The sequence below is a fragment of the Ranitomeya variabilis genome, chromosome 2 (genome assembly GCF_051348905.1).
Source record: "Ranitomeya variabilis isolate aRanVar5 chromosome 2, aRanVar5.hap1, whole genome shotgun sequence".
In the NCBI taxonomy this organism is placed as follows: Eukaryota; Metazoa; Chordata; class Amphibia; order Anura; family Dendrobatidae; genus Ranitomeya; species Ranitomeya variabilis.
The window spans coordinates 200222782-200235497 of record NC_135233.1 but is presented as its reverse complement, the minus strand read 5'-3'; the positions used below and the strand labels follow the sequence as shown (position 1 = coordinate 200235497).

Genomic DNA, 12716 nt, shown 5'->3' with positions numbered 1-12716 from the left:
TGGGGTCCAATTTATTCTGTTACCCTTGTGAAAATACAAAACTGGGGGCTAAAAAATCATTTTTGTGAAAAAGAAAAATAATTTTTATTTTCACAGCTCTGCGTTATAAACTGTAGTGAAACACTTGGGGGTTCAAAGCTCTCAAAACACATCTAGATAAGTTCCTTAGGGGGTCTACTTTCCAAAATGGAGTCACTTTCGGGGGGTTTAATGTTTAGACACATCAGGGGCTCTCCAAACGCAACATGGTGTCCCATCTCAATTCCAGTCAATTTTGCATTGAAAAGTCAAACGGCGCTCCTTCCCTTCCGAGCTCTGCCATGCGCCCAAACAGTCGTTTACCCCAACATGTCAGGTATCAGCGTACTCAGGACAAATTGCACAACAACTTTTGTGGTCTAATTTCTTCTCTTACCCTTGGGAAAATAAAAAATTGGGGGCGAAAAGATCATTTTTGTGAAAAAATATGATTTTTTATTTTTACGGCTCTGCATTATAAACTTCTGTGAAGCACTTGTTGGGTCAAAGTGCTCGCCACACATCTAGATAAGTTCCTTAAGGGGTCTACTTTCCAAAATGGTGTCACTTGTGGGGGGTTTCAATGTTTAGGCACATCAGGGGCTCTCCAAACGCAACATGGCGTCCCATCTTAATTCCAGTCAATTTTGCATTGAAAAGTCAAATGGCGCTCCTTCCCCTCCGAGCTCTGCCATGTGCCCAAACAGTCGTTTACCCCCACATATGGGGTATCGGCATACTCAGGACAAATTGCACAACAACTTTTATGGTCTAATTTCTTCTCTTACCCTTGGGAAAATAAAAAATTGGGGGCGAAAAGATCATTTTTGTGAAAAAATATGATTTTTTTATTTTTACGGCTCTGCATTATAAACTTCTGTGAAGCACTTGTTGGGTCAAAGTGCTCGCCACACATCTAGATAAGTTCCTTAAGGGGTCTACTTTCCAAAATGGTGTCACTTGTGGGGGGTTTCAATGTTTAGGCACATCAGGGGCTCTCCAAACGCAACATGGCATCCCATCTTAATTCCAGTCAATTTTGCATTGAAAAGTCAAATGGCGCTCCTTCCCTTCCGAGCTCTGCCATGTGCCCAAACAGTCGTTTACCCCCACATATGGGGTATGGGCATACTCAGGACAAATTGCACAACAACTTTTATGGTCTAATTTCTTCTCTTACCCTTGGGAAAATAAAAAATTGGGGGCGAAAAGATCATTTTTGTGAAAAAATATGATTTTTTATATTTACGGCTCTGCATTATAAACTTCTGTGAAGCACTTGTTGGGTCAAAGTGCTCACCACACATCTAGATAAGTTCCTTAAGGGGTCTACTTTCCAAAATGGTGTCACTTGTGGGGGGTTTCAATGTTTAGGCACATCAGGGGCTCTCCAAACGCAACATGGCGTCCCATCTCAATTCCAGTCAATTTTGCATTGAAAAGTCAAATGGCGCTCCTTCCCTTCCGAGCTCTGCCATGCGCCCAAACAGTGGTTTACCCCCACATATGGGGTATCAGCGTACTCAGCACAAATTGTTCAACAACTTTTGGGGTCCATTTTCTCCTGTTACCCTTGGTAAAATAAAACAAATTGGAGCTGAAATAAATTTTGAGTAAAAAAAAAGTTAAATGTTAATTTTTATTTAAACATTCTAAAAGTTCCTGTGAAACACCTAAAGGGTTAATAAACTTCTTGAATGTGGTTTTGAGCACCTTGAGGGGTGCAGTTTTAAGAATGGTGTCACACTTGGGTATTTTCTATCATATAGACCCCTCAAAATGACTTCAAATGAGATGTGGTCCCTAAAAAAAAATGGTGTTGTAAAAATGAGAAATTGCTGGTCAACTTTTAACCCTTATAACTCCCTAACAAAAAAAAATTTTGTTTCCTAAATTGTGCTGATGTAAAGTAGACATGTGGGAAATGTTAGCTAATAAGCATTTTGTGTGACATATCTCTGTGATTTAAGGGCATAAAAATTCAAAGTTGGAAAATTGCGAAATTTTCAAATTTTTTGGCAAATTTCTGTGTTTTTCAAAAATAAACGCAAGTTATATCGAATAAATTTTACCATTATCATGAAGTACAATATGTCACGAGAAAACAGTGTCAGAATCACCAAGATCCGTCGAAGCGTTCCAGAGTTATAACCTCATAAAGGGACAGTGGTCAGAATTGTAAAAATTGGCCCGGTCATTAACGTGCAAACCACCCTTGGGGGTAAAGGGGTTAAAGTAGCTGTTGAAAATGTTCACTCCTCACATCCAAGCACAACTGCACACGTCGTTCCAAATTATTGAATGTGTTTCATAGGACGTCTGGGGTCATAGCCTGAAATTCTCGCTATATGATCTCTTGGAGTGCCTGTAATGTTCGTGGCTTGTTACTGTACACCGGACCTTTCAAATGGCCCCAAACTAAAAAATACGGTGGTGTTAAATCAGGCGATCTTGGTGACCACAGTCCCTTGGAGATTACACAGTTGTCAAAGAATGCTTCAATGCTCGGTCTGGATGGCAGATTTCCACCTCCAAACTTCTTTAGAAACTGACTTTGGCACCTCTTTAAGGATTAAATTTTCCCATAAGTCTCCATAATGAAAACACGCTCCTGCAAACTGTATTTGTACATTGTTAACAAATGAAGGAGTGAGATGCAAGCAGGACACATAAATTACTGACGTGCAGGAAGGCGTGGAGCAAGTCTATCTCATAGTGGAGACAACCTGCAGGACAACAAGTTGGTGAGACACCTCGGTATGAAGATGTCTCTCCTCACTGTCGCTGAGGTTCATTGCACTCTCACTTTTCATGAAGCAAAGTATGTACATTCCAGATTTCAGAAGGAGAGGTTGTCTCTTTTAGAAGTTACAGCAATGTTCCCAGGTAAAGTAGCGAGTGAATCACCCTGTATTATTGTGGGATTGAAAATGGAGTTATAATTAGACGTGAGCGAATATGTTCGGAATTGGTCACCGAATTTGAATTTGCCATATTTGTGACATATTGTTACTCTATTCATGCCAAATTTATGTTTGATGATCGTTTCTAAACATATTCGTTCACTTCTACACCCATTGACTGTCTCCAATGACGTTCGTCCAATATTGAGAAAACAATATTCGCTGCCAGTCATAATAGGAAACTAATTTTGAAAAATTCGCTCAACTCTAGTTATAATCATTGTATTGAAAAAGAAAAAAACACTTTACATAAAACTAAAATATTGATAAAAAAATAGAATAAAGAATAAAAATCAATTTTATCTTCTGTTTTAATTTAAGTTGTGCTACACTTAATATTTTACTCACATTTCAATCACAGTTCAGGGAAGAGTCAGTATTCATTGAAGACAGATTCATCCATTACCAAAACAGGAGGTGTCAGGAGAGAAAAGCCAGAGGCAGACATGGACATTTGGTTGCAAGATCTCCCTAAATGACAATTATGGTTCTCCATAGAATTTTATGAGTACCAACTGTCATCTCCTAATACAATAATGAGAAAATCAGATTTTTCCCTTAAATTGAAAATGTTGACAATGAATTATCAGTTCAGTAGGAGAAAGAATTGGATTTATTTAATAAGATATATTACAAAGTTTCTTATTTTCACGGACTATTGATTTATGAAAAAAAAGGATCAAAACGAGAGATACTCTTTAATGTTATAGCTATGTATTTTTTACTTTTCCAGAAAACCCCCAGCTTGTTTAGTAACTATTCAATGCTTCTATCTTTGTATGCATGCTAAACTTACATCTACAGTATGTGTACAATTTTTTATTGCATATCGTTCCTTAAAATGTACTCTCCACAGCCCTTCCCAAGAGCTACTTTCTGTAATCTCTGATTTCTGGGACTAATACGTGCTGATCTGCTCCTCCATATGGCAGTCAATACTGCTGAAAATTATGAACAATCATTTAATCAGAAGAAAGGTCTTGTGAGAAAAATAAAATAGATTTTTGAAAGAAATGTTTTGCAAAGTAAAAAAAAAATAAATTGACACTAAAATTGAGATAATTAGTATCTGCTCTGATGACATGCACTCGGTAAACTTTATTACTCTATCATTACCCACTTTCCTGCATGTTGTGAAAGGTATGTACGTGCTTCCTAGTGTCCAAAAGGACTGAAGAGGATTAAAATAAAACACTGGAAACACAGCAACATCTTTAAAAGGGAATCTGTCACCCCCTGGATGCTATTAAGCTATTACTATGAGCAAACAGGTAATAGAATGGTGAAAATATTCTTACCTGTATGCCTCACAGCTGTGGTGTAGTTGTTGAGAAATTGAGTTTTAATCTTTTATGTTAATGATTACTTCCAGGCTCCGGGGCATGCGGTGCCTGGAAGAAATCTCTGCTTCCTGACTTCATCATAGCACCCCCTCCCATACACATTGCACTGCCCTGTGACCTGCAATTGTGGCATCGTAATCCCGCGCCTGCACCCTGCACTCGCGCTGTTATCCATACCTTATTTGCCCTCCTATGGCCAGTGTCTTCATCCTTCTACCCAGTAGCCATGACTTGACTTATAATTAGGCAGGATACTTCCTATTTACTATATAGAGAGGAGTGCGGGAGACAGCCCTCAGCTCACCGTCCAATCACCAAACAGCAATTTTTAAATGGTCCAATCAGGTAAAAAAATGAGCGTGTGATCAGAACTATAAAAAACTGGGAAACACAAAATAAGTTGTTCACATGTGGGGGCTGCCTAGGATGATGGTGTGATCCATAACTAATTTTTCCTTCCCTCATGGAAACAGAAGATGGAAATGTTTAGGTATCTCTGCTATTTCTCACTTTTTATTTTATAACTGTTTTGCATATTTGTGTCGTTTTGTTTTTACCCTTTTAGAACTTTTATTGTAAGCACTGTATCTTTTTTTATTAAAGATTAAAATATTTATTAAGTTTGAACCTTATATGCTCTAAATAATCCATAGCCTTTCATAGAGTGTATGACCTATTGATTCTCTGACAGTAACATATTTCGGGGACTCATCACCCCGTATGTTTGATGAGTAGTGGCAACGCGTTAAGAAATTGGGGTGTGCTGAATGTGTCGGTATGTGTTTTATGCTCACTTTATAGCATAGCTAAGGTTGAGAGCTAGATTGAGTGAGGAGATAAATTAACCCTTGTAGGCACACCACACGTCATGTGTTGAGAAGTGTGTACGTGATAGATTCCAATACATTTCTCTCGGTATGTCATTATCTATTGTTTTATTGTTACCCTGGTTGACACTCTTTATGGTACTGCTAAAAATATATATTTTTTAGATTTTTTAGATTCAAAACGCGTCGATACTAAAACAGCATTCGTTACAGTGTGAGTATCCTGGAATTTACTGCTATTCATCAGCAGCATGGAAAATCCACAAATTCTGAACCGGTTGGACGACCTGTGGATTTCCAGCAGCTGTATATCTATGCCTTCAAATTGTTGTGTATACACAACTTTATCAGGTTAGCACAACCTTTAAAACTTAAGCAATTTATACTACGTAAGACCCTATTGCACTTTTTTGCTCTCCAGCTCCTGTATCACGCCAAGAGAAGGTGAGAACTTCCAGGAACAACATAACTAATGAAGATGCAACAAGTGTGATGGTTGCTGGGTCTCATAATAATGACACATACAGACTATTATCGCTTATCTTTTTGTGCACTAATGCCAAACAGCCAACACTGGATTGAAAGTGGTTGTTTCATCGGTATTTTTTGCACCTGTTTGTTTGCCATCATTAATCGGGTCTGCCGCACCCTGCTAGTGCATTTGGTTGGAGGCTTCAGCAGGTAAACATCTCTGCATTTTTCTCTGTGACTTTTTGCAGGGTCTCATAATATGCAACTAGCTTGGTGGTTAGAAACATTCTCACCAGAGGTACCTAGCACTGCGGTAGGGCTACCTAATAATGAAGCAAAACTTTCAGATGGTCTTCATAGCTCTCACGCCTGGCAAAGAACTTAGCTCTGAAACGCGCGTCAGGGTCTGCGTTACGCACTTGAACTGGAGACCACCACCAGACCACCATCAGGTAATGCCTATTGTTGCTATCCACATTCCTTTTTTCTTTATAGTTTATATCCTCCACATATCCCTTCTATGACTGCTCTTTATATATATTTGGGTGAATTGGTATATTGCATCAACTACTTATTATATAAACGAATGTGTTGTCTATTTCTGTGTACATATTGCTTTTTAATATGCTTTTCTAATCTAATCTTTGTACTTGTGCTGGCACTCTTTTGTACACCGTGCCAATTCTTGTCACCCACTGTTTAATAAAGGTGCTTTCCTCTACTTCCCTTATCCCATTACCATTCTTAGGTCCATGCCTAGTGGTTTCTTTGGTTCTTTATATACCCACAATATATAAACTAATTGAAGCTAAGTTGTACTACTACATCCCACCTATAGAAATTCAAAATTGTACTCAAAACTTTGATGATACTGGAAACCTGATATATGACATTTATCATAGGACCCCATTCACACACAATGCATCATCACACTGTGATTAATGAATACATGAACTTCAATATCGATGTAAACATTACAAATGGAAGAAACTTAGTGTTTTTTTCATGAAAAAGTGAAAAAGTCTCCAAACACGTCAAGGTGTTCCTAAGTATGGATGGTCCCATTCACTGACAGTGATGGCCTAAAAGTGTTGACACCCTTGAAATTATTTCAGAGAATGAAGCATTAATCCCAGAAAATGATTGCAATTACACGTTTTGATATACACATATTTATTTCCTTTGTGTCAATTGGAACAACACAGAAAAAAAGAGACAAAAAGGAAAATTAAACATAATTTCATGGAAAACCACAAAAATGGGCTAGACAAAATTGCTGGCACCCTCAACTTAATATTTGGTTGCACCTTCTTATAGAATAAATAACTGCAATCAATCGCTCTCTATAACTATCAACAAGCTTCTTACACCTCTCAACTGGAATTTTGGACCACTCTTCTATTGCAAACTGCTCCAGGTCTCTCATATGTGAAGGTGCCTTCTAACGGTAGAAATTTTAAGGTCTTTCCACAGGTGTTCAATGGGATTTAGATCCAGACTCATAGCTAGACACTCCAAAACTCTCCAGAAATTTGCTTTCATTCATTTCTGGGTGCATCTTGGAGTATGTTTGGGGTTATTGGCCTGCTGGAAGGTACATTACCTAGGACGCAAATCCAGTTTTCTGACACTGGGCACTACATTGTGATCCAAAATCCTTTAGTAATCTTCAGAATTTATGATGCTTTGTACACAGTCAAGGCACCCCAGTGCTAGAGGCAGCAAAAAAAAACCAAACAACATTGGGCCTCCACCATATTTGACTGTAGGTACTGCATTCTTTTCTTTTGAGACCTCATTCCATTTTTGGTAAAGAGTAGAATGATCTGCTTTACCAAAAAGCTCTATTTGGTCTAATCTGTCCACAAGATGCTTTTCCAGATGGATTTTTGCATACCCACATACATTGTGGCAAACTGCAGTCTAGCTTTTGTTTTTCCTTCAAATGCCGATGGTTAGTTTGCACTGACTCTGATGTACCGAGCCTTCAGGGCAGTTTGAGTTTCTTTGGAACTTGATAGGGGTTGCTTATCCAACAATTTTGGTTCTCACGTCCTCAGGCAGTTCTTTTCACCTTTTTCTGTTTTCCATATTTAGTGTGCATACACACACCCCACCATGCAACGATTGAGTCATCTTTTTCCATTTTTATCTGGTTTCAGGAGTGCTTTTCATATTGCCCACACCTGTTATTTGGCACAGATAAAGTTGAATCAGCATCACATATTTGAAAGAAAGTTGTTTACCCAAAATTTTGGAAAGGTGCCAACAATTTTGTCCAGCCCATTTGGGGGGTTTTGTGTGAAATAATGTCAAATTTGCCCTTTTTTATCATTTTTTTGTGATGTTCCAATACACACAAAGGAAATAATCGTGCCACTGCCTAACAAAACATGTAATTGCAATAATTTTCTGGGAGAAATACTTCATTTTCTGGAACAATATCAAGGATGCCAACTCTTTCAGCCATGACTGTATGTCCTACCTCTCCATATGTGGCCTCACTGAACTGGGAAAGTGAAAGATGCCAGGCAAAGCTTGCAATTTTAAGCTTGTCTAAAACTATACATGGAGAGGTAGGACAATAATAATAGGGACCATCCACATCTAGATATGCCTTGACATGGTTGAATGGCTTTTTCACTTTTTGATCGAAAAATTTTAACTACATACCTATGTTTCAGGAATAGTTTATGTATTTATTAGTCACAGTGTGATGACGTATTGGGTATATATATTATATATTGGCTACATAGCGTATTTGTGCACTGGTACATTAATTTAATACTAAAGGTGTGTGAGCCCTATTTTATTTAGTTTTTATTTGTTTTTTATGTTTATTTAATTTTTATTTAGTTTTTTATCTCTTTGTTTAATTGTAAAGTTCTGCAGAATATGTTGGCGCTATATAAATAAAACTATTATTATTATTTTGTTTCTATGTATTTCTTTTTTGTATTTATCATAGAATATCTGGAATCTGGAAGTCACTGGGGGAAAAAGGCCTTGTAAACTTTAGGAAAAGTTGGTAAATTTCTCAGGGGCCACAAAAGCATCTACCTCCAGGTAGGAAGGCCTTCCTCAATCTATTTTACTACAGTGGCTCTGAGACTTGCGGTTCACAGGAAAGTGACGCATCATCAGTCCTACAAATCGTACAAATGTACTTATTTGCTATCAATTTAGTCCCTTGGCTGAGGAAAGAATGGTATATGTCTGGAATGGAACCAACCACAGAGTAGATCTCTGATCGGTCAACAGTAGCGGTACTAATGTCAATAGTACAAAGTCTCTGACTACTGACCGAAGAGGAGCATTGCATAAAGTAGAGGTGGATACTATCAGCATTCTGTTATCAAAAAAGTCCTAAGGTAAAAGCAATTAATGCAGGAGAAGTTGTGGTGTGAGCAAGCAATGAATCACTACCCATAATTTCCAAAGCTTCAGGATCTATGTCAGGTAATACGTTCTCGCATGTCAGAACTGCATGCACAGCGTTAGATGAAATTGATAAAATCAGAATATGTCGATGGTTTACATATTGCTAAACGTGATGTGACAGCTAATGAGGTGCTAGACTATGAGGCGCTCTGCTTTGCGAGGGTATACTCTATAATCTTTATGTAGAAGTAGAGGAGGATACGCGGTCCAAAGATCTCGTTATATAAAGCAAGAAAGAGATTTGTCAAAAATGCAGAATTTAAGCTTTCTCTAATGAGACAAACATTGTTTATAATGATGGAAAATGTTGTGATTGTCCTACAGGTTCATAATTTCTTCTCAACATTTACAGTTGCAATCAAAATTATGCAGCCGTAATTGCAAATTACTGTAAGAGTTTTAGCAACATTTACAATCTTTGCAACAAACTAGTAAAAAAAAGCAATTAAAATAGCTCAACACATACTGTATAATATAAGAAATGTTTCTCCATGTTCACCACAAAATGGCACTTTTAAAGACTACTGTAATCTTATTCAAACTCTTTATATACAAATTGTCTCTTCAGAGAGGAAGAGGACTTGAACTCTATAGCGCTACCTGTTGGAAGCAGCAATCTTATAAGTCAGTGTCACGATAATGTGAATATGCCATGTTTGAGTATATAACTAAAAGTTCCATGGCTTTTCAAACACACTCTGTGGGCCTTTCTGACCCCCCCTCTTCTCACTCTGCCTGCGTGTGTAATCCTAAACCCCTAATTTCCCCCTCCTTCAGGAATTTTTATGGCTTTGAGCTGCAAAAGCCAGACTCTGTGTAAAACCCGCTCATCCCCCATCCCATCTGATACTGGCTAAAACTGGTACAGCAAGCATGGGATTCTTTGTTCTGGTTAAGCTAGGTATATTGGCACCGATCCGGGCTACAGATCTATAGCTCACTGAAATCCCTAGAAGCTAAACCCAACGAGTGCAAGGAGCAGGTTTCTCCGTAAGCGGGTTGTGTAACTACGCTTTGTTTACACTTAAAAGAATCCCCCCGACGTGGGGCACATCCTGATCATTGTGTCATTCATATACGAGGTTCATACAGCAAGCTATGTACAAAAATGTTTTGTCATAACTCTAAGAAAGGGGAGGATTCAGCCACTTGAGTCAGGTCACCACCAGGGGAGTGCCTGGGTTTTGGGCTGGGAGATAACTAAGTGGGACATCAGTCTTCTTCCAGTTTTTTTTGTCTGGGGTCTAGCTGCTATACAGATGTGTGATATGCATCTTGATGTGTCCCACTGAGCACATGAGCAACCATGAGATGAAATGATCTGAATGAAATTTAAGTGTTTTTTCAACTTTAAACCCATTTTATTTGTAATTATACTGTACATACGATGCTTGTCTTCTTTATGATATCCTTTTATACCTCTGTAAACACTGCCTACCTTTTTTGGGGTAAAATATATAAAATTACTACCTTTGTCTCTCCTTGCTCTATAATGTACTGTCACTTCCTCTGAAGTGAATTATGCTGCTAATCTGGGTTGGCTCCGGACCCGTTTATAATTAAGAAATCGGAACTGGTGGCAGCGGGATTTGTCCTGTGCATTTGGGAGGCTGTGTAGAGACTGGCGGCGTTGATAATTATTGTCCCCGCCTGATTGGGAATAGTTATATCGCCATCGCTGCAGTGTGCCCATTAGCCAGTACAAAGTTAAGCAGCCTTTCTGGCAACTAATTATCCTAGGTGCAGTACCCTGTCTGTCCTGAGGGTAAGGGGGGCGCCAGAGAGCTGCAAGTTCCAAACCGGAACTGGGAAGTGGGATATAGATAAATCCCCTTCAGAAAAAACCAGAGGCAACCAAACAACCCTGGTTCATGACAAATTGGTGTGAGTGATGGGGATGATAAAGGTATCCTCCCCGTGAACCGTGACAGTCAGTATCGACCCTTTAATGAGCCTTGAAATATGACTAAGGAAAATAGCCAGATCAGAATCTCAATTTGCAGACACGGTGTTTCGGAGGGATTGCCCCTTGTCAGTGCAAAGTATGAGAACTGATTTGGCTAGGCCTGTTAAAGGGTCAATAGTGACTTGTAGGATTGTTGCTCCCAACAGGTGGTCGCGTTCAAGTCCTCTTCTCTGAAGAGGCAATTTTCACAATAAATTTCCCAGAGGAGCATTGCACGGCAAATAAGCCTCCTTACCTTGGAAAGCCAGAGCTGGTATGTCACTGTCCACAAGGAGAAACGTTAAACTTTAGACCTCAATCTTTTCATGACATGGATCTTTAGTCCTTAGAAGACCCTTTGACTGTTATAACCTGAGGTAAATATGATGCATAACCAGACAACAGTTTCTGGCAGTGCTCCTCATGAGATATTTAATTCAGTTTACTAATTATTGGGTTCCCACCAAGACTTTCTATGGTGTTCAACTCAGGCAAAAGGTCACTGCAGAACCTTTTAGAACTTCTTTTGAAACCAAATCTTTGCATAGTTTGAGGTACGCGTTAGGTCATTGACCTACTGGAAAGTCAATGATGCCTAAGCTAGAGCTTCCTCATAGAAGGTTTGACTTTTTTCTTAGGGTTTCTTGATAATTTATTGAATGAGTATTGTTCTCCACATGCTGCAGGTTTGCAGTACCAGTGGAAGCAAAGCAACCCCTGAGTGTCACAGAGCAACCACCATAATTCATATTTATTGTAGGTATCACTGAGTCACGAAATGCTTCACTGTAGGTATCACCAGGCCACCACCATGCTTGACTGTAAGTATCACAGAACCACCACCATGTTTCATTGTAGATATCATTGCGCCACCACCATGCTTCACTGTAGGTATCACTAAGTCAATGCCATGCTTCATTGTAGGTATCATAGAGACACCACCGTGCTTCACTGTTGATATCACAGAGCAACCACCATTCTTTATTGTAGGCATCACTGATATACCAGCATGCTTTATTGTAGGTATCACTGAGTCACCACATGCTTCACTGCAGGCATCACCACGCCAATAAATACAGACTCAATTAGGTAGAGGATCACCCCAGCTAATAGGAAGATAATCCAAACAGAAATTAGAATAAAACAAAAATATATTTTTATTAATATAGACAACATTTAAAACAGTTAAAAAGACAGAGCTGAAAGTGAGTCGGAAGAAGTGATCAGCGAAACGGCGCCGTCGGGTGTAAGAGGAACGCAGCACCTCAATCTGTGACTACACCTTCATTGGAGGCTTTTCTGCTCTGTCTTTTTAACTGTTTTAAATTTTGTCTAAATTAATAAAAATATATTTATTTTATTCTAATTTCTGTTTAGTTTCTCTTGTTATTACCTGGGGTGGTCTCCTACCTAATTGAGTGTATTTATGAATTTTGAAGTGCCTAACACTTACTGTCTTTTGGACATATGAGATTAATCACCAAGCCAATGCCATGTTTCAGTGTAGGCAGAATATTCTTTTTAGCATATGCTTCATTGTTCCTTCTCCAGACATACTGCTGATCCAGAGGCTAAAAAAGTTCCAGATTTGTTTAACCCCTTCATGACCGGAGGTATTTTCAGTTTCGCGTTTTCTTTTTTCGCTCCCCTCCTTCCCAGAGCCATAACATTTTTATTTTTCTGTCCATATGGCTATGTGAGGGCTTGT

General features: G+C 38.8%; 1 protein-coding gene across 2 annotated transcripts in view; it reads right to left on the bottom strand.

Annotated features, from left to right (window-relative positions):
- The window catches only part of ASTN2 (astrotactin 2), a 939506-nt gene that overhangs the window by 607472 nt on the left and 319318 nt on the right, over positions 1 to 12716 (bottom strand). The gene's annotated exons all lie outside the window — the stretch shown is intronic.